The 24351-nt window shown below is 46.7% G+C and overlaps 1 long non-coding RNA gene across 1 annotated transcript; it reads right to left on the reverse strand.

Moving 5' to 3' along the window:
- Positions 1–10572: 10572 nt before the first annotated feature.
- Positions 10573–23631, reverse strand: LOC116665890. Its single transcript, XR_004322664.1, has 5 exons — positions 23520–23631; positions 21875–22876; positions 19983–20061; positions 14300–14392; positions 10573–11647 (listed from the first exon to the last, which is right to left on the reverse strand). It is a non-coding gene; the product is annotated as an uncharacterized LOC116665890 (long non-coding RNA).
- Between the last annotated feature and the right edge of the window lie 720 nt (positions 23632–24351).

Raw genomic sequence — 24351 nt, forward strand, 5'->3', positions numbered from 1 at the left:
CTAAGTACAAATTACATTACATAAATTTCACGTACTGGTTTTGGATTTCAAAGGTAGAAGCACGATGGAGAGAATCTTCCTGCATTGTCAACTGTCGAATTTTGCTGCAGCCATGGTCTGATGTCCAATCCCCAGCTTTGCAGATGTCAGAGGGCAGTTACAGCCACTTTTTGATCCCTGGACCACAGCGATGGCAACTCCGTGACAACCTCCTGATTGCTCATCCTGCTTTCTGTGGGGCAGGAGCAGCTCCCCTGGAAGGACAGCTGAGCAGTGTCATTGTGGGGGCTATCCCTAGAAGCCCAGTCCAGAGCTGGTTTGTCCAGCCTTCAATTTTATAAGCACTTAACTTCCTGTATTAAATAACTTCTCTTTAACAGAGTGATTTCTTTTTACTGCAGTCGAACCTGTGACTGATACCATTCTTGTTCTTATCATCACATTTTAAATGTACTATTACATTGAAAATGTAATATAACATTTTTTCTCATCTCTGGCAAACAAACATCACTTTAAAATTCTTAAGTATACATTGATACAAGTGTATCTACATTTGGGCAAAGTGCTAACTTTAGTTGGCAGTTATACCCACAAAAATCACATGCGTAAGTATGACGCACATATTTTAAAATTATTATATGAAAACATAACAGGAAAGTTTTAAGAAGATTAAAAATAGGGAAAAACTCAATTCTGATGTCCCTTTTTTGCGATTATATTCATTGACAGATAGATGAATGATAAATGACAGCTAGTCAGAGAAACACGTAGCAGAATGGTTAGGAGAGCAGGAACATTGTGTCAGACCAGCTCAGTTCAAACCTTGGCTCCAGTACTTGCCAGAAGCATGTATTTGGGTAAGCTTTTTATTCTCTCGAAGCCTCAGTCTTCTCATCTATAAAATGAGGGTAATGCTAGCACCCAACTCATTCAGTTGTTACATAAGTGAGATGTTGTATATAGAATTATTAGCATAATGTCTGGCATATATAGCTCAATAAATGTTAACTGTCACAGAGACAGATAAATTACTTTTTTTTTTTTGCATGGCTTACTCAGAAAATACAGGACTATTAGGACAAAGATTCTAAAAGTTTTGGCAAGGAAACTATACTTACTGGTTTTGGTATTTCTGTGCATCACTTCATACACTGTAAGGTATGCTGGCTGTCTTCTCCAAAGAGCCGTCCAAAATTCCTGAGGAAATGCTAGATGATGAAAGAAATTACCTTTAAATGTTTTCAGAACTTGCTAGTACTTGCTAATTCTGCACAAGTTATATTTAAAATCTGACTACAGTTGAGTCAGCTTTGGGCTTTTATTAACCCGGGGCGTGTTGGTTTGGGGACCGCTGGACGTTGGCAGTAGCGTAGGTGTCAGCGCACAGCGGAATGGGGAAACCCAGATTCTGTCTAGAGTCTGTTCCCGATGATGTCTCCGTCCCAAGACGAGCGTGGACTAAAGTCAGAATAACATGTTTGCCATTAAGCGACAAATTACCATTGAAAAGCTGAAGGGGCTGGAGAAAACTGGGTTGCTGGGGAATCAGGAGGAGCCCGGGGAGCAGGCAAGGGGCTCAGGCAAGCTGCAAACTTTCTCTGGGGTCAGAACCTCATTTGTGAAGTGAAGGGACTGAACTGAAAGATGCTGTTTCCCAAGAGCTGGCCAATACAGAATTTTCTTTCTTTTCTTTTTAAACAGAGGGCCTGGGATTGAACCCAGGACCTCATGCTAAGCGTGCACTCTACCACTGAGCTATACCCTCCCTCCAGGAAGAACTTTTCTGAATAACTGGCCACTGAGAAAGCAAAGTCTTAAATGCTCATTATCACAAAGGTTGAAATTCAAAGATAAAATGAGGAACAGAATTATAATACTTGGAGAGACAATGAAAAATTTGTCCGTATTAGAAGATACTGTGTTGAGACATTCCCATTATGCTATTTGGGACCAGCAACTACAGCTGTGCCGCAGGAATCACAGCCGGGCAGCGCTGTGCCGCCTGCCACGTTATCTCGGTTTGGGGGACTGGAAGCGGCCTTTAAACAAGTCTTCCGGGTGCCTCCTGGAGTCACTGCAGTTTGAGGACCATGGGTCTTGCGTATGTATTTTCTTTGACATCTGACTACAGAGACAATTCAATTTGTTAAAGGATCCTAAATTATTTTGCCCAGCATTTTTCTTTAGAAAATATTTTTTAATTATAAAAAGAGTATAACTTAAAATCATTTACACTGTTCAAAGGCATCTACTTTGGTATTTTCAACACTTATTTTTTTACATGACTATTATTCTTACTGTCTCAACAACTGTGTATCTTCCTTTTTTAACTTAATATTATAGCAAATATCCCCGTTATTAAAACTATTTTAAGCATCATTAACATTTTTAAAACTGCATTTTTCTTATGACAAAATTAATGCCTACTTATTATAGAAAGATGAAAATATACAAGTGGAAAAGAGAATGAAGTCCATGATCCTACCCTCCAAAAATCACCATTGTCTCTGGTGTATCACCGTCGAGACTTTTGCTGCATATATAATACATACATTTATTTTTAAAGCAAAACTTGATCATACTTTTTGAATTGTTTTATACTCTGTTTCTATTTACTGTTCTGTGAGTATTTTTATGCCAACAAATATGCACAACATAAAACTCTGTATTTCCTGAAACGTGGGTTAGTTTCAGTTCTTTTGTCATCTCCAGTTTTAAAAAGGTCTCCTAAATGCTGCTTTTGCCACGTATTTCTATGTCCTGTTAATGTCCCTTATTGTTGGGCTTAGGACTCTTTCTAGGTTTTGCTATTACAGAGTACTTTGTGTTGCATATTCTTGTGACACATTGTTAGGCTGTCACACTGGTAAGACTGTAGAATAGAAAAGTGAGGTTGCAGGGTATAGGACTACGTGTTATAAACGTGCAGTCACCCTCTGGAGGATGACACCAGTTTACAGTCCTCCATCAGACTCCTGAGCCGCCTGCTTCTGATCCTCACCGACACCAGATGTCGTTAGTCTGCAATTGCCAACCTGGTAGGCCACAAAGAATACTGTATTTTTGTTTCAACTTGCATTTTCCATGTTAATAATGCTGCACTTGTTTTTCACATGCTAATTGGTCATTTGTCCACGTTTTTCAAGTAGCCCCATTGATACCTGCTGTCTTAGACCATTTGGGCTTCTATAATAAATTGCCACAGACTGGGTGGAGCTTATTTCTCACAGTTCTGGAAGCTGGGAGGTCCAAGACCAAGGCACCGGCAGGTTCAGTGTCTGGTGAGGATCTGCTTCCTGTTACAGACGTCCTCTTCTTGTTGCGTAGTCACATGGCCGAGGGCAGGAGAGCTCTCTGGGCCTTTTATAAAGGCAGAGCCCTCACGACCCAGCCACCTCCCGAAGGCCTTGCCTCCTCACACCAGCACGGGGCGGGGGGGAGGGGGGGTTAGATTTCAGCGTATGAATCTGGGAGGGACACACACACTCGGTCAAGTGTTGATCACCTTCCCTTCCACTAGCAGCAGAATCTATTTACACAGCCAACTAAGGTGAGGCTTGGGCATGTGACCTGCTGATAAAGTGTCAGCAGAAGATTTGTGACTAAAGGTCTGAAATGTGCCTAGGGGGTGGGGAGTGTTTGCTGGTCCCCTGCCACCCCTGTGAGAAGCACGTGCCCTGGCCAGCCTGCCGCCAGAAGCAGGGAGGAACACAGGGGACTGCACCTGGACCCCACCTGCAGCCGAGCCCAAGCCCGAGCAACCTGAGTTGCCCTGTGTGTCGTACTAAGAATAAGTGTCATTTCACACTAGAATTCTGGGTCTCTTTATTACTCATCAAGTTTACGGCAATAGTTAACTGAGACAGTGCCCCAGCCCCTTTTCCACTGTTTTAGTTTCTTACTGATTTGTAAGAACCAAGGACACAATTGCTTTGTTAGTCTGATGTCACATGTAATTTCCCCTTTTTGATGTTTTCTTTTTAGTTTTGGCTCCTGTGTTTATTGATTTACTGAAGCTTTGTGTTTCTTTGTAGACAAATCTGGCATTCTTTTCCTTTATGGCTTTAGCCTTTGGTATTATCCTTAGAAAAGCCTTTCCACCTCAAGATACCATAAATATCTGTTTTCTTCTAGTACTTTTATTGCTCCAATTTTTACAGTAAATCTTTAGTCCATTTGTAATCTGTTTTGATAAAGGATATGAAATACCTATCAGCTAATTCTCTTTTTATTTAAGTATAGTTGATTTACAACGTTGTGTTAGATTCTGGTGAACAGCAAAATGATTCATTTATACATATATATACATTTTCTTTTTCATCTTCTTTTCCATTATGGCTTATTATAGGATATTGAATATAGTTCCCTGTGCTATAAAGCAGGACCTTGTTGTTTATCTATTTTATATAGAGTAATTTGTACATGTTACTCTCAGACTTCTAATATATCCCTCCCCAACCCCCGTGCCCCTTTGGTAACCATAGGTTTGTTTTCTACATTTGTGAACTTATTTCTGTTTTTAAATAAGATCATTTGTGTCATATTTTAGATTCCACATCTAAATGATATCATACGATATTTGTCCTTCTCTGTCTGATTTACTTTACCTAGCATCATAATCTCTAGATCCATCCATGTTACTGCAAATGGCATTATTTCACTCTTTTTATGGCTGAGTAGTATACCACTGAGCATATGTGCCACATGTTTATCCATTTATCTGTCGAACATTTAAGTTGCTTCCATGTCTCGGCTATTGTAAATAGTGCTGCTAAGTAATCATCTAATTCATACACATACTTGGGCCTATTTTTTTTATTGAGATATAACTGACATTTTAGTTTCAGATGTACAACATAATGATTCAATATTTATATATATTGTGAAGTGATCATTACAATAAGTCTAGTTAACATCTGTCACCATATATGGTTACAATTTTTTTTCTTGCGATGAGGACTTTTAAGATCTACTCTTTCAGCAACTTTCAAGCAGGTGATACGGTATTATTAACTATACTCACCATGCTGTGCATTACACCTGCATGGTATTTGTTTCATAACTGGAAGTTTGTATCTTTTAACCCCCTTTACCCATTTGACTCACTCCCCACACGCTGCCTCTGGCAACCCCCAATCTGTTCTCTGTATCTATGATCCTGGTTTTGTTTTGTTTTAGATTCCACAAATAATGAGATCATACGGTATTTGTCTTTCTTTGTCTGCCTTATTTCACTTACATAATGCCATCCATGTTGTCACAGTGCCGGGATATCATTCTTTTTTTATGACCTAATGATATTCGGTTGTGTGTGTGTGACACACATACACATATATATTACATATATATATGTTACTCCATTTTCTTTGTCCATTCATCCATGGATGAACACTTAGGTTGTTTTCATATCTTGGTTATTGTAAATAATGTTGCAATAAACATAAAGATAAGTATAGTTTTTCAAGTTAGTGTTTTCATTTTCCTTGGATAAATATTCAGGAGTGAAATTGCTGGACATACAGTAGTTCTATTTTTCATGTTTTGAGGAAACTTCATGCTGTTTTCCCTGGCGGTTTCACCAATCAAATTCCTATTAACAGTACACAAGGGTTCCCTTTTCTCCATATCCTCACCAACACTTTTTATTTCCTGTCTTTTTGATAATAGCCATTCTAACAGGTATGAGGTAAGGTTGTGATTTGCATTTCCCTGCTGATTATTGATGTTGAGCATCTTTTCATGTGCATGTTGGCCCTCTGTGCGTCTTCTCTGGAAGAATGTTTATTCAGATCTTCTGCCCATTTTTAAAGTGGATTCCTTTTTTTTTTTCCCCCTGCTATTGAGTTCCATGAGTTCCTTATATATTTTGGATATTAATCCCTTATTATATAAGTGATTTGCAAATATTTTCTTCCACTTAGCAGGCGGCCTTTTAATTTTATTGATGATTTCCTTTACTTTACAAAAGCTTTTTAGTTTGATGTAGGCCCAGTTGTTGATTTTTTTCTTTTGTTGTCTTTGCTTTTAGAGTCAGATCCAAAAACTCATCATCAAGACTGATGTCAATGGGCTTACTCCTTATGTTTTCTTCTGGGAGTTTTATGGTTTTAAGTCTTATTTTCAAATCTTTAATCCATTTTGAGTTAGGTTTTGTGTGTGGCGTAAGATAGTAGACCAGTTTCATTCTTTTGCATGTGGCTGTCCAGTTTCCCCAACACCATTTATTGAAGAGACTGTCTTTTCTCCATTGTATATTCTTGGCTCTTCTGTTTTAAATTAATTGACCATATATGTGTGAGTTTATTTCTGGGCTCTCTGTTCTATCCCATTGGTCCATGTGTCTGTTTTTATGCCATACTGTTTTGATTGCTGTTGATTAAGTCTGTTTCTAGTCTTTGAATTCTCTTCCACTGCTCTGTTGTCTGTCCCAGTGGCACACTATCATGTTTCTAAATTTAATTTTATTTATTTCGGTCTCATGATTTATTTAACTTACATTGACAAAACTATGCTATAATTTGAGGATGCATATGCAGGTATTAAGCGTAGAAAGTAAAGGAAGGAAATGGTAGTCACAAAATTGAGGAGTGTGGCCACTGCTGAGCGTGACAGTGGGGTTGTGAATTGGGAGGTGCACACAGCTGGCTTCTGGGGCGCTGCCAACATTTTATTTCCTGACCTGGAGGAGATTTTACAGGGGTATGATTCTTTAGCATAATTCTTTAACTTGCACCAGTGTGCCTTACTTACTTTTTCTATAAAGATGCTATGCCTCACAATTTAAGAGTGTTTTTAGAGGTTCTTACTGTGCTCAGAGCACCTTCAGCATGTGTGCAGAGAGGACACAGAAAGTAGTCTAGGGGGGCGGTGGGTGTGGGTGTGGGTGTGGGTCCTTGTACTCGGGAAGTTCAGAGAGCATTGATATAAACATTATTTGGTCATACTTCACAGTTCACAAAAGCAGAGGGTCTGTGAGAATGTTTGTTCAAAATCTCCAAAACTTCCCACAACACATTCAGACTTTCAGGTCATGCGCCGAGATGCCCCTCAGTCCCTCACTCCCAGTCTTCCCGGTGCCCACGTTCCCACTGAGGCAGGCACTGCCGTGTGCCCGGCTCCCTCCACCCCTCTGCTGAGCCTCCGGAGCATTCCCTTCCCGGATCCTTCCAGACCATCCTCACTACTCAACTGGAATGCTGGGAATGTTGCCAACTGTTAAGCCGTCATTACTCAGTGTTCTCACACATGACTTCTGATCCAGAAAGTGTCCTTATCAACCACTTCCAGACACTCTCACTGCCTCCTGGGCAAAGGCCAGTCCTCTGCAGGCCCCGACTTGTGCCTGCAGTCTGCCTTTTGCCTCATGCCTCTGACTTCCTAGTCACGTCCTGCATTTAAGGCAGCTGGACTTTGCAATTTTCCTCATCTGTGCCACATTTCCAGCCTCCAGGACATTGTCTTTCCATCTCAACATCCCAAATAGCCCAGTCTTCAAGGCCAACCTCACAGGCTCTCTTCACAAAGGCACCCCTGCTCTGTTCTGCTCTGCTCCTCTCCTGCCCTCACTCTCTTCTCCCCTGGGGTATGATCAGGTTAGCAGTCGGTGTGGTTATCCCCCTACTCCCACCCCTCTGATGCCCCATGTCCTTTTCTGCTGAGAATCCCTTCTGGGATTGCCCAAGGCCTTCCCTGATAAAGTTCAACAGGCATTAGGGCTCTCAGACCCCCTCCGGTCCTGTCTTAGGTCACAGTCTTGTGTGGACCCTCTGCTCCACCCCAAATCACCTCTTCTCTAGTCTTGAAACACCTGGTGGTACCCGCATCACTTTTTCAGTCCATTCTTTCCCTCCATCCTAGCTGCCCTCTCCTTTATTTGCTTGTCCAAACCCAGCTCATCCTTTTACACTGAGTTTAGACAGCACCTCTCTTCCAGGAAACGCTTCCTCATTGCTCTGGTCCAACTTGCTATTTCTTACCTCTGAACTTTTGGACATTTAATTTCTGTTGATGTTTGTCACATCTGTCCTTACATTTTCATTTTGGTACTGGCTTATCTAGCCAATTAATTATCAGCTCCTAGAGCTGATGTTCGATGTCTCAGCCTTTCTCTATTTTTAATATTGCCCATGCTTTGGCGTGTTGTGTCTCAGTACCATGAGTTACTTGGTGGAGACATATTGACTGACCGCTAACCATGTACCTAACTCAGTTCTGAGCAACTGCAGGCTCCCTGGCCTGGGGACTGTACATTTACCTTCTTCATACGCTACTTTTATTGCTTGAAAAATGCCGATAATTTTATTCCATGAAAGAATGGATGGGACAAAGCTAAACTGGACATACACTCTACATTTTTATGTCATGTGTTTTTATTATTACTGAAATTTGTTTCTTAATTCAGATGGAACAGAGGAAGCCAGTTTGTCTGGGGTGTGGCTGCACTCGCCAGCTAACTTGTGGTAAAAGCTGATAGGGTTTGGATTCCACTAGATAGCTTAGGGAAAAAGGAAAGAACCAACACAAATTTTCAGTGAATTCTCCTTATTAAAGCCCTCAGAGCTGAAGGTTAAAACAAGCTCTGTGACACACAGGGGAAACAGGCTGTGACTTTTCCTTTAGAAATTAAAGCTGAGGACAAGCCCAGCCTGTGCTGTGTGCACCATCAGACCCCTACACCCATCTCCCCGCTACACACCTCCTCTTGGAGGACCCACCAGCACCTTGAACTCCTGGCAGCAGAAGCTGGCTCCTCATTTCCCCGCCTGAGCTCTTTTTTGTCGCGTGCGGCACCACCTTCCAGCAGTTCTCCAGAACCGTGGGAGCCGGGGAGCCCTCCTGTCCCTTTATGGCTCCCCTTCCTCGTGCTGAGTTTCCTTCTGAAAACCACCGTTGTCTCCCATCCCTCCTCTTAGTCCTCTCAGTTCAACCATTGCAGAAGCTGCCTCTCGCCGTGGATTTCCACAGTGCCACCTCGGGGGTCTTTCTAAGCTGTAAATGAGCAAATTTGCCACGCTTTGAAAACTGTTTCTGTTCTCTCTGAACCACATGCCTCCCCTGTCCTGTCTACCTGGAGACAAACGCATCCTTGGAAAGCCTGCATGGGTGTCTGTTCTTCTGGGTCCTCTTGGAGTCTCCCAGTGAACTGATGTCCTTGCTTCCCTCTACTTCTGTAGCTGCCCGGCAGGTCCCTGACTGCAGCCTAACACTCTCTCTACTTAGGGTTTCCAGTGTGTCTTCTGTTCTAGACCATGAGCACTGGGGATGGCAGACTGACTTACTCATTTTGGTATTGCTCTGCCCAGTACCTGAGAGCAGTTGCTGTCTGCTGACTTGACCACGCAAGAAGATCATGGCACGCTGGTAATCCAGCAGAAAGGTGGGATATGCTGTCTTGTCATTTAAGCAGCATCTTGGAGCCCCCAAACAGCTAGTAGTCACCGCATGGCTTTGCCCTGCTCTGTCCCTCTGTGCATTTGATAGGCAGTCCTCCTTTCCTGCTGCATCTCTTTGCCATCAGCCACCCCTTTGCAGTAGTAAGCACATTTTCCCTATGTCTGCATAGGGCAGTGGAAGGGTCACTGAATTTGGCATAAGTAAGTAGACCTTGAACTCATCCTGGCTCTTCTGTATGACCTTGGACAAGTCAAGTATTTTTTCTCAGCCTCAATGGCAGGGCCAATGTAGTTAGGTGACCATGAGTGGTTTTAGAAGTGCTCAGGGGTAGGGGGCAGCAGCTGGAACTGGGGCCTGGACCTGGCCTTAAGGCAGAGCAGCTCCGTCTTGGTGTGTTTTCATGTATTCATACATCTTGGTAACACTTAGTTTGAATGAAGCGTTCCTCAGTCAAAACCTGTTTGAAAATCCCTGGCTTAGATGAGTTTTAAAATCCCTTTCCTCCTTCTGTTATCTTAGGAACCACAGTTCCTCACCTGCGACTAAGGAAAAGGCTGTGCTGGTCTTCTGAAAAAGGATGATTACTGGCCGGAAAGATTTCTCCCTCTTGAGTTTCCTTAAAATTGAAAGCTAATCGTGGGTCCCGCTGGTTCTCCGCACTGACCTGACCTGCACAGTGCTGGCTTACTTGGACTTTTATCGTCTTTCCAACTTTTATTCTCAGTTCATGCCGAGATTTGCTAGTTGACTATAAAACACGGCTCTGCAGTGAGGTCATCTTGGAGACTGGCTTCCTGCTCTAAGAGACCAGAAGCAGGCCCAAACTTGCTTTCCTCTGAGTTGGGTGGAAAGAGAACCACTGGGTATTGGCAGGATTCATTTTAGAACTTATCATTTAAAAAGCATTTGTTTAGAAAACTTTGGGATTCAAACTAAAATTCAGTGCATTAAAGGATAAAAGAAAAAAATGCATTTGCTGGATACCTACCACGTGGAAGGGTGTGTTGGGAGCAGTGTGGGGAGTGAAAAACAGAGACTGTCCTCTGTCTTCTCTTAGGGAGCTTTTAGACCAGAAATCACTCAAGAAACGATTCAATTAATATAACAATTTGAGGCTCATCAATGTTTGTCTCCTAGAAAATAGAAAGAGAACATGTGAGCCATGGTGACCTTGTTGGTATAACCTTCAAAGATGACTTGAGTTCAGCCTTGCTCTTTGTGATTTGAGCCTGAATTCTTTGCAGTTCGTACATTAATGGTTCAATGGATAGAAGGCACATTACAAATTCTGTAATAATTGTTACTCAGTGACTGACTTATTGCTTTGTTTTATTTTTAATTTGAAGCAAACTTGCCAAAGAAAGCATGGACTTTTGCCTCTCCACCTTTCCACGTGCTGTTCCCTCAGTCTGGAACATTCTTCTCCCTGTCCTCATATCTCCTTACTACAGTTAACTGGTTCTCTAAGCCTCTGTTTAGAGTGTGGCCCCCTTTGGGAAGCCCTCCTAAGTCTGGGTTTATTCACCCCTCTTGTGTCCTCCAAAAACATCTTGCACTCACCCTTGCTGTAGAGACCGCTTGCCTTTTGTTGTATCAGTCTGTTTCCGTAGCACTAGCCTGTAACACTAGCTTACATGCAGGAGACTTGCTGGTTACTAGGTGTGGACTCACTCAATCCCCTCACTGCTGGGAGGTAGGCGTTGGTATCACCACTGCACGCGTGGGCAGACTAAGGCGCGCTGGGGCTGCGGGGCTTGCCCGGGGCGCACAGCTAGCGCACGGCAGAGCTGGGACTCCAGCCCTGTCAGCCTAGCTCCGGAGTCTGTGCCGTTAAGCTTGCTGCCAGGACAGCCTTGCTGGCAGGTGTATCCCAGGGCCCAGCAAACTGCTTGGCATGTGGAAGGCATTAAGGCATACTTGTTGGAAGAGTGGACGAAGCATGCTCCTCACCTCCAGGGGTTTCCTGCACGGTGGCCTGGTTCCAGAGAGCTGTAATGTGAGGCTGAGGGCAGAGATTTCAGGAGAGGCACAGAGCCAGGGCCGAGGGCCTGAAGAGGAGGGAGAGACTCACGGGGTCCGGGAGCTGGGGACTGACGAGTGGACTCGACATTCTCACACAGGGAGCCGGGGTCTCCACCAGGCAGGGACTGCCCTTTCTGGTTGTGTCAGGGCAACCTGCGATGTGTCTGGTTCGGAATCTTGACCAGATGACCTCAATTTTAAGAGAAATATTATGTATCTGATTTGTAGAAATCTAGTAAAAACAAAAAACAAACATTTTTCTCTCAGTGCTAAGCAGTGAAGAAATTAAACTTGCAGGAACCATCTGCACAGCAGAGTTTCCAAAGCACAAAGAAAGAGCAACTTCCTTTCTAAATGGGTTTTCAAAGAGCTTGTATAGAGGAAGTTGTCATGAGCCACCGCGGTTTGCGAAGCCCCAGGTTCGCGGGGGGCACAGAATGTCCACAGAGGCTGGCTGAGGACACGGTGGGGGCAACACCCCGCCTGCCCGCAGCGCTTTCGTCCCGAGTGCTGAGTGCTAAAATTCACACATGTTTTCGCAGCGCTCACTTACACGTGCTCAGGGAGGGTTTAATCTACAGACGAGGAGCATCACAGCAGGCAGGTCAGCATGTTTTGCCACAACGAGTTCTGGGCCTGGTCTTGCCCTGCTTCCTGAACACGCCTGACTCTTTCCCAGCACCCGGGGTCCTTGCCTCTCCTCCTTCCCCGGGACCCGTCCAAAGCCTCCCCCTTTTCCACTGAGCCTTCCCAAGCAACACCGCTGCTCACCAGCCTCCCAGTTTTAGGGACTACTGCAGCATCTGTCATTTGCAGTAAAATGGCAAAGGCCGTACTAGGTGATCGCCTCGCACATCGGGCTGTGGGCTTTAAGACCTGCTTCTGCCAGTTTCTGGGCACGCCCCTTAACTTCTCCAAACCTTTGCCCCAATAGCAGGTCCCGCAGTCTGGGGTTATTGTGAGAACCAGCTGAAGAGATACGGTGCCAGGCACGCACCCCTCTCTCATGGGCCGATCCTGTAAGACAGGACCCCAGACGCCTCCCTTTGTCTCTGGGTCCTCTCTGGCCCAGGTGGTGTCCCAGAAATGACTCTGGGGTCAGAGGTCGTCTTACCACCACATACAGCAGACACAGGCACAGGGAAGTTGGACAGGGACTGAAGCTACTCATCCAGTGTCTATGGCCCCCTTAGTGGGAAGGATCCTTTCTGGGCTACAGAATAGAACGTGCTAGAGCAGCTTAATCACTGGCTTATTCATTAACCAGCTCAGGGAGAGTTTGGCTGTGAAGCTCACTTACATTTGGGGCATTCGCCTTTTTTAACCCTACTGCCTGTCTCATCTTGATCCTTTGGTTTTATTAAAAAAAAAAAAAAAAAAAAAAAAAGAGAAAGAAAGTGAAGCCAACCCAAATGGAACAAAAAGGCCTATTGCCCCAGAGCTGGCAGAGGCACCTGGGGACCCGCCTCTCAGGCCCAGGTGCCATCTGTTATCCTGCATCCCAGAAAGCGCTCCCTGCTTCCTGGTACTCACTCCTCTGCAAAGCAGGCCCCAGGGATTTTTCATGAGATTAAAAAGCAACTATCCTGAAGGTCCCACCGTGAGTCAGTGCCCGGGTCGGAGGCACTGCAGCCAAGGAGGCAGCAGCCTGTGCTGGGCACCTGGGTCTCAGGGCCCGCTGCAGGGGCAGAAAGACGCAGCAGGTCTGAGCCGTGGGGACCCCTGGGGTTTGGGTCTGCCCCTGTGCTCAGGAACAGGCCAGTCTGCCTGCAGATTTTCATGTTTACAATTCTCAGTTGTTTAATCAAAAGTAATTGAAACTAGGGGGCAGGGTGAGTGGGGGGCAGGGAAAGACTGCCTCTGGGCCGTGGGGGTCAGGATTTGGTCCTGACCATGACACATGGCGAAATTCTTTGGAAAACATAAGCCCCATTGCTCTTGCCAGACATTTCCAGGCTGTCAACAGTTGCTGACATTGGCTAAGCAGCCAGACAGGCCCTGTGCTGTGTGTTTGGTGTTGTTTCATTTCATCCCCGTGACAGGCCTGCAAGGTAGGCCTTCTCGGTAAGCGTTCTGTCCCCACTCGGCCGATTCGAAGCTGAGATGCAGAGTGGTTGGTAACTGGCCCAAAGTCATGTAATTAGAAAGTGGCAGGACTGAGACTTGAGCCCAGGTCTGACGGATGCCCGAGGCTGCGCATTCAGCAGCGCAGAGGGCAAGTAAACTGTCTCCGTTCCCCCGGCTCAGTGACATCAGGGGGCATAGACGCGAGCCCCTCCTCCTTGTAACTGCAGCCTCGCAGCTGCAGCACCTTGGGAAGGGGGCTTGGGTTTGCCTCCAGAGCGGCCTCAGGGAGGGCCGCTCAGGCTGGTGACCTTGCCCAGCACTGTGGGGCCAGCTGTTGCAGGGTCTTGGTAGAAACAAGGTCCATGTAAAACCTGCGTGGTGGGAAATGGGGTGTGAAGAGGCCTGTGACCTTCCCCTCAAAGGGCAGGGGCCGGTGCGACCTAGATTTGCTTTTTTGTAAAAAGCATCAACGGCAAGGGCCTTGGTCAGGTTTTCGCTTCTGTGACCCAGACTGACGTCCGCTGTGAGGAGAGTCTGGGGAATGAGGCAGGAGGATTTGGGGCCGGGCTGACCCAGGGCTGAGGTCGAGGCTGGGTGGAGCCCAAATGAGGCCCTTTCAGATTGCCCAGCCTTTCTCCTGCCTCCCCTCCCAGGGCCTGGCCAGCACGTGAGCAGGCTTCACTTCAAAGGCCCCGGGACTCACAGGCCTGAGAGGCGAAGGGTTTGCCCCAAGTCTCAGCGGCTTGGGGCAGAGTCACAGCTGGAGCCTTGGTCCCCTAGTGCTCTCCTGAGCCCAGCCAGGCCATGGGGCTCCTACCTGCTCCTGGCACACTGAGGACAGCCGTGTGGGAGGGCTGCAGGCCCGGCTGCCTCCGTGAGCAGTCAGCTCTTTGTTTTGAAGTTTCTCTTCCTGGAAGAGACACTTTAGTTAAGGGCAGTAATTTGTTAGAGTTTTGCCACCATCCTTCCCTTGGGAACTGTGAGGGCTTACAGGTGAGGCAGCGGAACTGCGGGGGGCCTCCTTTGGGGGTGCCTGAGGGCTGGGCCACCCAGCAGGTGCCTTCCTCAGCAAACGTCTATGGAGCTCAGGCCCAGGACCAGAGCCGCCGGGCTCACGCTATCACCCTCGCCAGACACAGAGCTGCAGACACATCGTCCGGCGACCATTGTACAGAGCGGTGATGTTTCAGAGGGTGGCCCACGGGGTCCGGGAGCACAGCTGATGGTACCTCACCCAGTGGGGGCTCAGGGAGGACTCTCTGCAGGAGGTAACAACACGGCTGGGAACAGAAGAGTGAGTGAAGGGGCAGGTGAGGGGTTCCAGGTCAGAAAGAGGACACCATCTGGGGACCACACGTGTTTAAGCACCTGGAGCTGGAAGAGGAGATACATGAGGCTGGGAGAGCAAGGCAGGGGCCAGGCCTGGGAATCTCAGTGAGGGATGCTGGACATTTTCATGGCAGCGGCAGACTGTGACACCTCGGTGCCATCTCTCCCTTGCAACTTAAACATGTGTGAGAGAGAAACCCTTTGAGCCCTGTGGTGACTGCCCACAGCAGAAGGTGTTTTTCCAAGAGCTCTGGAGGCAGAACAAGTCAGGCCTCTCTGTCAGGGATGGTAACGAACCCTGACACTCCGTGCTGCCACCAAACCAGCTTTTGCCCTTGGACACGGTTCGGTTCCAGATGTTCGGGCCAGGGTAGCTCTGGGGCATCCCACTGTTCTGTGCTTTGTTCCTTGTCACGGGTCACATACACTACATGACTGACTGTAGGCTCATACTGTCACCACCTACGCTGCAGAGGGGGCTCCATCCTTGAAAGCCAAATGCCATAGCCTGCGCATTTTTTTGTTTTTGTTTTTCTAAATGGGACTATCTTTTTGCATGTTACTATTCTGAAAGTAATATATATTCCTATAAAAATTAAACATCCCAGAAATGTATACAATAGAAAGTAAAATTTCCTGTCTCTTCCCATAATCCCGTTTCTCCAAGAAAACCATTCTCTCTCCAGACTTTAAAGGAAGTGTGTATGTATGTATGTCCCGATGTTTTCTGTTGCAGTCTCCCAAGTAAAACCAGGCTCTCAGGCCCCTTAGGAGGTCTTTTGGGTCTTTCTGGAAGTCCCCAAAGGGTCCCTCACATGTGTCCATATGCCTGTCTGTTGGGTGCGTCTCCACATGGCAGCTTCTCAGGTTCCCCTTCTCCCCTGCTTCTTGTGTGTCCACAGCTTGTGGAAGCTTGGAGAAGTTAACAGAAGTCAAACACCAAAGTCCACGCCATGGGTGCTGTCTCCAGATGTCTCCAGAGTTCCTGGTTCTTGTTTGGCCGAGGTAGGGAAAGGGCCACCTGCTCACCACGTGCCAATCATCCTTTATCACTGGGGGCCCCAAGGATGCTTTGCTTATACCCTCAGTCTCAAGACATCTCTACTGAATGGCCCCATCAGCTCCTCTGCTAAAGCCTCTTGCAGGGGCCTCAAATTCAGTCTGGGGGACACGTGGAAGGGGAGATGCTCTGCCTCATCGCCCTTTTCCCTTTTCTCTGCCTCTACCCACCTTCACAAAGAAAAGTCCTCTTCTCTCTTGTCCTTTGTCTTCAAGAGTTTATGTTTACTTGTAGAAGCTCTTAATACGTTGTCACTATTAACCTTCTTATTTATCTATATGGAAAATATTTGCATCAGTTTATATTTAACATTGTCAGTCTTACTTTTTGTTTTTAAGAAGTTTCAAAATTTATTTAGCTAAATCCACCTAGTTTTGCCTTTATTACCACTGTGTTTTCTGTTCTGTGTGTCAAGGATTCTTCCACACCAAGATTACAATAATACTCTTTTCTAGTAAAGTGGGAGTTGTATGTTTAAGGTAAACACTCCCATCTATCTGGGATTTGTTCTCATGAATGTCATGTGTTAAACTGGAATTTCTTTAAAAGCCCCCATAGAGTGGGACGTAGAGACTAAAAGCTAAGAGAAGACTCGGCTGGATGCCCTGTGCAGGGGAAGCTTGTTTGCCGAAAACACAGAGGGTGGTGCTCTTGGCCAGCTTGGAGTTCCATCTGCTTCCTGCTGAGAATGACCCTCAAACCTTGTGTCTTAAGGGCCAGCCTTTCCCATGTGATTTTAATCCAGGCTTGAAGGCATCAGTGGGATGTGTTCAGGGCTGCATTTTGCTGTGTAGTGGGGCAAGCTGAAGAATCACTGGGGACCATGAGGATTGAGTTTCAGAGAGGGTCAGGTCTGTTCTGTCCACAGGGCCTGGCTCCGCCCTGGTGGGGTGGGCAAAAACCCCCGAGTCCTTGAGCTGCTCTAAGACCCACGGCATCAAGTGGCATCCTTGATGCCTCCTGGCTAATTTCATCCATGATGATGTCTCAGTGCCTGGCAGTGTGTTGGGGCCTCAAAAATCTTTATCTGTTGAATAGTTAGAAAGCCATTAGGAAGGACTGGGGAGGCCCAAGAAGACGAGAGTCAGAACAGGAGCGCTTCAATGGCGACCCCTGGTAGGGGAGATGACGTCCCCCCGTTCACTCGTTCTCAGCAAGTATTAGTTGAGTGTCTGCTAGGAGCCAGCGTAAGTGTGTCATTTCTCCTCCAACAACCAGTTCTCTGCTTCTCCAACCCCAAGTGAGTGTCCAATAATTTGCTTCAATTCTGACACGACTTAGCGTTATCGCAGACTCTGCAGGTTGAGAGCTGTCCCACTAAGAGTGCCCCACTTGCGATGCCAGCCACAAAGAGGGGACCCCAGGCTACTCACACTTCTGCCTGGCTGACTACAAAACTGGGGTTCCCATGACCCTGTCAGGTTTGATAATTTGCTAGAATAGAACTCAGAATAGGAATCTGATCACAGATTATTATAAAGGGTAAAACTCAACAGCCAGATGGAGGTACATAGGACAAGATCTGGAAGGTGCTTCCGTCCTGGTGGAGTCGGGGCATACCATGCTCCTGGCACGTGGCTGTGTTCAACAAAGTGGAAGTTTTCTCTAAGAGAAAAACTCTTTTAGAGTTTTTCTGTGGGGTTTCATTACATAGGCACGACTGGATGAAATCATTGACCACTGGTGCTTCTCCCCTCTTGGAGGTTGAGTGCAGGGCTGAAAGTTCCAACCCTCTAATCACATGGCTGGTTTCTCTGGCCACTAGCCTCCGTCCTGAAGCTATCTAGGACCCTCGCTAGCATACGTTCAGCTACATTCAGGAAAAAAAGTTTGTTATGAGTAACAAAAGATACTCGTATCACTCAGGAAATTCCAAGGGTTTTAGAAGCCCTGTGCCAGGAACTGGGAATGAAGTCCGGGTATATGTATATATCAGAATAAGATATCTGCCTTTGTGGAGCTTACAGTTTGTTGGGAGAATATACACACAAAAAATAGACACACTAAGTTATATGATATGTTGGAAGGTGATAAATGCCACGGGAAAAAAGGCAGAGCAGAGTAAGGAGGGTTAGGAGAGCAAATATGTTACATTTTAAAAGTGTTTCAAGCGAGAACTAATTTAGTTTTAGACAAGAACTCAGTTCTGTGGTTGGTGCAGAAAAGAATCATTAGAAGAAAGGACACGGAGGGCACAGTAAGAAATAAAGCATCCGGTTGAGACGAATCGCCTTGATTCCTTCTAGTAGTGAGCTGAGTTCTGCTTCGGCTGGTCAGTGTCAGGTAAGGGTGACGCCGGCACCAACCCTGAATCAGACCCACAGCTGATGCGAAGCAGCTTTGAACGAGAGGACTGACCAGAAGTCCAGCGTGTTGATGTGACGTCGCAGTTGTCACCGAACCAGACTGGGATCTGCTTGCCATGCCCGGTAAAGCCAGCCTACAGCCAGCAGGCTGTGGTGGAGCAAAGGGCAGTGCTTACTGCAGGGCACCCGGCCAGGAGCCCAGGTAGCTGGAACCCCGAAAGGCTTTCAGGGAAATGTTTTAAGGACAAGGTGGCGGAGGGGGTGCTCTGGGCTGTGTGATCAGCTTGTAGACATTCTTCTGTCTGGTTGGCGGCGGGCTCATCGGGAGTCAACATCATCAGCCTTCTGCTTCCAGCTGGTCTGGGGTCGACGTGCTTGTGGGCAGCACGCAGTTAATGTCTTCCACCTGGTGGGGGTTTCAGCGCCTGCAGAACAGCTCAAGGGACATGGCTCGATTTATGTACTGTCCTTGTGGAGGAATAAAGGTCCTTGACTTGGTTTAATGGCTAAACTAATATTATTTTGTCCTGCTTGGCTGTTTTCCTTTCTTTCTGCATTTTCTCACCTCTCTGATTAAATTCACTGTTGGAATTCAGGGAAGGCCCAGGAGGCTAAGGTTTTCCTACAGACAAGAGACAGGTGGGGAATACGGTGGAGGCGAGGGGGTCTGTTCCGGGAAGACCCATGGGGTTCTGCCTGGTTACACAGTTATGTGGTCTGCTACGTGAGCCAGACAAGTAGAGCATTAGATAGGCGTGGAAGAAGTCCCCTTAAAACGGGGTCCTTGAGGCCAGCACTGAAGACCTAGAGTTTGCATATTTATCTTTTCTTCTCTCATCACAGAGCTGGATGTTGACATGCTTGAGAGGCTGCAGCCATTGTTTCTGTAGGAGGAAGCTTCACACAAACCTTGAGGCTCATCAAAACATGCACGTCCTTCAGACAGCTGTGTTAAAGGCTTCTTGAAGTGACGGTTACACCAGTCACCTCCAGGGACTTAGAACTGAGGGTCACTTTAGAAGGCATTTGGTCATCTACTTCAACTGCTCATGTGACAGATGCAGGAATTGCCCAGTGCAGAGACTTCACAGGAATCAGGACTCCTGACTTCTCACAGGGTGTTTTCCCCACTGTGTGTCCTGTCTGGATTATAATCTTATGCTTAGAGTTTAGAGTGAGCTATAGTTTTTTGTGAATCAATATTAGGAGTGACTACGTTCTCTTTGGTAAGAGCTCCGCCCCGCATGAGGGTGAGTCCTGGCAGCCATGCTTCTGCACAGCAACCCTGCTCCGTGAAGACTAGATTAGTTGGAATCGTTCACTTCTCAGTCTGAGAATGTGGCCTGAGTCCTGCAGTTGGGAACTGAGTCATGTAAGCTGCCCCATGTCTGGAAGGAAGGCCTTTCAACCCCCTGACTGAGGTCCTACAAGCCCTCTTGCTCTGGTTCTTGGATTTCATCCTTCTGTTAAAAATCCTCTTGTTTCATTGATACTAACTCAGGTTGGTTTTGTGTTATTTGCAGCCATGGAAGTCTTAACCAAGAAAATCTTAGAAGCTGAGGACAGAGCACACTAGTGACCTTCAGATGTGAGTGTCAGATTTAGAGGCGATGGTGCTTCTGATGTAGGTGAGTACACCGTCACCCTTTTGGTTATGACGCTGAATCATGAGCGCTTATATGACGTCTTAGCCTGCCTGGAACTATGAAGAGACAGAGCAGTCCTGGGAGGGGTTTGTCCTCAAAAAGATGTATTTTCTTTCACGTTCCGTTAAGAGTCTTGACTCGTGTATTAATAATACTTACCTAAGGCAGTGCGGAGAAACACCTGGGCTGAGCATTCCAGAGGGCAAATTCATTCCAGAAGCAACCTCAGGTTCTTTACCTGTAACGTGTCGATAAAAATACCTTCATCATAATGTGAAGAAGAGTTAATTATATTAAGTGAAATAAAGTAAGATAACGTGTGGGTGTTAAGAGAGGCCGACTTTGGTTCAAATTCTACTCCACCTCCCGTTAGCCGTGTGAGCTTGGCAGGTCACTCAACTTCCCAAGCTGGAGCGGCCTCATCTAAAAGTGGGCTAAGAATAAATACTTCACAGGATTATTTTGACTCATGATAGGAACTTGACAAAGGTTAGTGCTCCTCCCCTGCCTTTTATGCCTTTTCCGCCTTCTCTGTTTGCCGTGGGTGGGTCACAGAGTCACAGTTTTGCCACATGATTATTACAGCTGGGTAGTTGGAGTTTATAAACTGAGATGACAATTTGAGAATGGGAAAGACTCAGCCCAACCCACCTGAAACACAGTCTCTCAGAGAACCAGGCAGGTGCACAGAAAGCCTTTTGTATGGCTGTTAAGATGAAGGGCAACCCGTGTGTGTGTCATTTGATGCCTGAAAACTCACTGTATATTTCTGGGTGTGTCTCTGAGCTGAGGGTACTTAGGAAGGGTGGAAGCATGACAGTGGGGCCTCCTAATCTTTGGTTCTGTCCTTAATGGCACTGCAGAAATGTGCTAGGGGTCATCCTAGCCCGTGGGTCACACATGACCGATAGGTAGGGTTTTTGTTGTGATTTCGGCTTGCACCAGGTGGATATCCTTGACTATAAGATCAGGAAACAGCTGTGACTTCCAGGCGACTCAGCAAACGCAGGTGTCATAGGTATGGTATATTGGAAAAGAATTGTGGTACAAAGAATACAGGGATTGCAGTAGACAGATCTGGGCGAATCCCAACCTTAGTACTTAACAGTTGAATGATTTTGAATCTTTCTGAGCCCCAACTTAACCCTCTTAATTAAAGTTGGGATAATAATATCTAGAATTAAATGACATAAAATAAACGTCATGTATGTGGAAGTGCCTGACTTTTAACAAAATAGCCATAAAATGACACAAACATGTAATTTTGAAGACTATTTAAAAGTCTACATTAATTAAAATAAACCAATTCCTAGATCTTAAAGTTCTCTTGAGATTTCACGTATCTTTATCTCAGGTCACAATGGATGGTGACAGGGCCCACGAGCTGGCCAGTTCCCAGCCCCTGTCTCCAGGCATCACAGGCAGCAGAGAGACAATCACCATCGGACTGTCCTGACCGCGCGGCCTCTGTGCCAAGACGTATGGGCACCTGGCTGGGTGTCACTGGCGCCAACCACCCAATTCCTCACGTTAATGAATTACAGCGACTTTATTGCTTCTCTTCTTTACAGTAGAGCGGCGTCCTTGTTGGTCATCTCTTCAAGTTTTAATCATGGTATTGAAAATTGATTACAAAAGATCAACTTTCTAGAAACTCATTAATTATAAATAGTTTTGATACCTATGTTGAAACTTACCTTTCAATTAATAATATCAGGTTGATGTTTCTTAGATTTTTTTTCAGTATCAATTACATACTCACAAATGTCACTAGATCTCATACACACACACAATGTTTAAATATTTATGTCCTAGAAACAGACAAGATGACATAGAAAAGCCATAATGTTTAAGGTAGGCTCCCCGCAGCTGATTTAAATGGAATCATCTCCTCATGGCTCTTTAAAGCACCTGAACATGACTGTTTTTCCATTTTCTTCTCTAGATTCTTAATGGTGTCCTGCTAGGTAGTCAATGAGGCTTGTTCCAGCAAATACCAGGATTCAGCTGGCGAAGGGGCCATCCTGCTAAGTGTAAGCCAAAAACCTTACCTGGGGACTGTTCAGGAAGCAGATGTCCCAGTTTAGAGCCTGGAGTCTGGGTAGCGGCAGAGCTGAGCTGTTAGTGCTTTGGCTGGGAGCCGAACGTGAGGGCAGGCCCACCCATACAGAGGTCTCTTGGTCATTTCAGACTCGCTCATCTGAGGAGCTGTTTGGTGCAGGGAGCCAGAAAAAAAGCCCAAGACAGGGTCCTTGCCCTCTGAGATGGAAGAATATGAAACAATATGTCACTGAGCAGAGCCTTGTCCAACTTTGGGAGAGGTTTGACCTTTGCTGTGAAAGAGCGATGGAAGACGGTGCAAATGCTGGCTCTGAAGGCCCAGGCTTGCATCTTGGGGTGGGCGTGGGTGGTGAGCTGGGGTGAACATCGCCTAGCCTCCTGTGCTGTCAGCCAGCACCAGTCAGCCTGGATTTCTTACCATGCTCAGAGTCCCCAGGTTACAGGAAGGCAATTTCTGCAGAACTACAGCTCAGCCGATGAGGCAGTTCCAAGAAATGAGTGTGCAGGCTTGTTGGTCAGCATGTCTTTGTTGGAGCGATCCCAAAATATTTAGCAATGTATTTATCACCATTGGGTGCAAGAAGCTAGACTACGCTAATCTGGATAGATTCAGGTCTCTGAGATGATACCACTGGCATTTCAGGGGTGAAGAGCTGAGCTGGCCTGCACCCAGATCCCCCTGGGGCCTTATTAACCAAGTGAGCCCGGGCTCTGTCCTGTCAGGAGATCCTGCACCCCGACTAGACTAGACACGGGTCTGCTCCAGGCCCCAGCCCCCAGCTGAGCCTGTGTCCTCCAGGATCTGGAAGCGCCTCGGTGGACTTGGGGCCTCAAGGCTTTCATGCTTTCACAACCAGCAACCCTTGCTGCCCTGGGTTTGGGCTAGAAAAGTTCCAATAAACAGTCCAGGAGCAGTCAGGCATGACTTTCCCAGCAGCCTCTCCTCCCAGGAGACGGTCTCTGTCCGAGCCAGCTCCAGGCTTTGCGAGGTCCTGGGCAACAGAAGGTTACTGGAGGATTACCGAAGGATTAGGGGCCTTGCTGAGTGAGCATGCACGGGGTGCTTTCTGCCAGAGTGACTTTTCTGAAACAGATCTGATCACGCCACCCCTCTATGGCACATGTCTCCTGCAGCCGTATTTGAAAAAGTGTCACCCAACCCTACTCTGCATCAAACTCACCCAGCAGAGGGAGTGGTTATAAAAATGCAGATTCCTGGGTCCACTCCCTGCTGAATATGAGCTTCTCTGTGGAGGGTTCAGGAACCACAGTTAAACCCCCCCCCCCCCCAACTGATTCTTACGTGCACTCAAGTTGGAGAACCAAAGCACACTGCAGGGGAGAGTCCAACTGCTGAGCCTCGTGCACAGGCCCACCAGCATGTGGTCCTGCCTGCATCTGTCTTCTCGTCCCTCCTGGGAGCACGTACCTGCCCTGCACCTGCGCTTCCAGCCAGACTGACGCACCTCACAGAATCAGGGTCTCCCTCTCACCTCCAAGATGCTCCCACTGCTTAGAACACCCTCCCTCCCATCCCCCCTTCCTTTCCCATTGTTAGCCTTTTATTCTTAGCAATTAGCTCAGTTATTTTCTCTTCTGGATTAGACGTGCCTCAAACCTTATAGTGGTACTTACACTGAATCATAACCATTTGGTACTTGTCCTTCTCTCCGTTGGACTATGAGCTCCATGAGATGGGACTGTGTCTTGCCCTGGTTCCCAGTGTGTGCTGTGTTCCCTGGCCCTCAGTAGAGGCTTAGAAACAGCTGGGAATAAATCAGGTTTTCAAGTTAGAGGCACCAGAGCTTTGCGTCTACTTGGGTTGAGTCCATTTTCTTAACAAAACCCCAATATTGGTGGTGGTGGTGTTTAAAAAAAATTCTGGTCTCTCAAAGGCAACAACGGGATTAATAAAGAAGTAATAAACCCAAACTATGCGATTAACCAGGTATAGTTTACTAGAGATTCTTTGGCATTAGATATGCAACAAATTTCAAATGGAAGTATGATTGCAGTGTGGCCCCGTCCCAACTGTGCAAAATCACACTCGGGGGCTGGAGTTAGGTGGTGGGGCGTTGGCTGGGTGGGCTACAACTGGGAGCTGAGGAGCCCAGGGGCTGAAACTAAGATAGGGATTCAGGACCTCCAAGGAGATTGGAGTCAGAGGTCTGTGTCAGCACCGGCAGGGTCAGTGCTCCCGAGACTGAGTAACCTTACCACGTCCTGAAGGCAGCAGTTTGCAGAGCCACGAACACCACCATCAGCAAGGGTCAGGAGCTGGATGAAAACTGGGCCGAGAACAGTGAAGAGTTTGGAAAAGGCGGGCGAGCACTGCTCTCCAGGAGCCCTTGGGACAGCAGGCAGGCCTTTGTGATGGGGTTTTATAACAAAGGCCTCATTTTGGGTGGTCAGCTGAAGGTAGCTGTGGGCCCTGAGGGCATGTTCACGGGAATATGACACCTAGGGG

The sequence above is a fragment of the Camelus ferus genome, chromosome 9 (assembly GCF_009834535.1).
Source record: "Camelus ferus isolate YT-003-E chromosome 9, BCGSAC_Cfer_1.0, whole genome shotgun sequence".
In the NCBI taxonomy this organism is placed as follows: Eukaryota; Metazoa; Chordata; class Mammalia; order Artiodactyla; family Camelidae; genus Camelus; species Camelus ferus.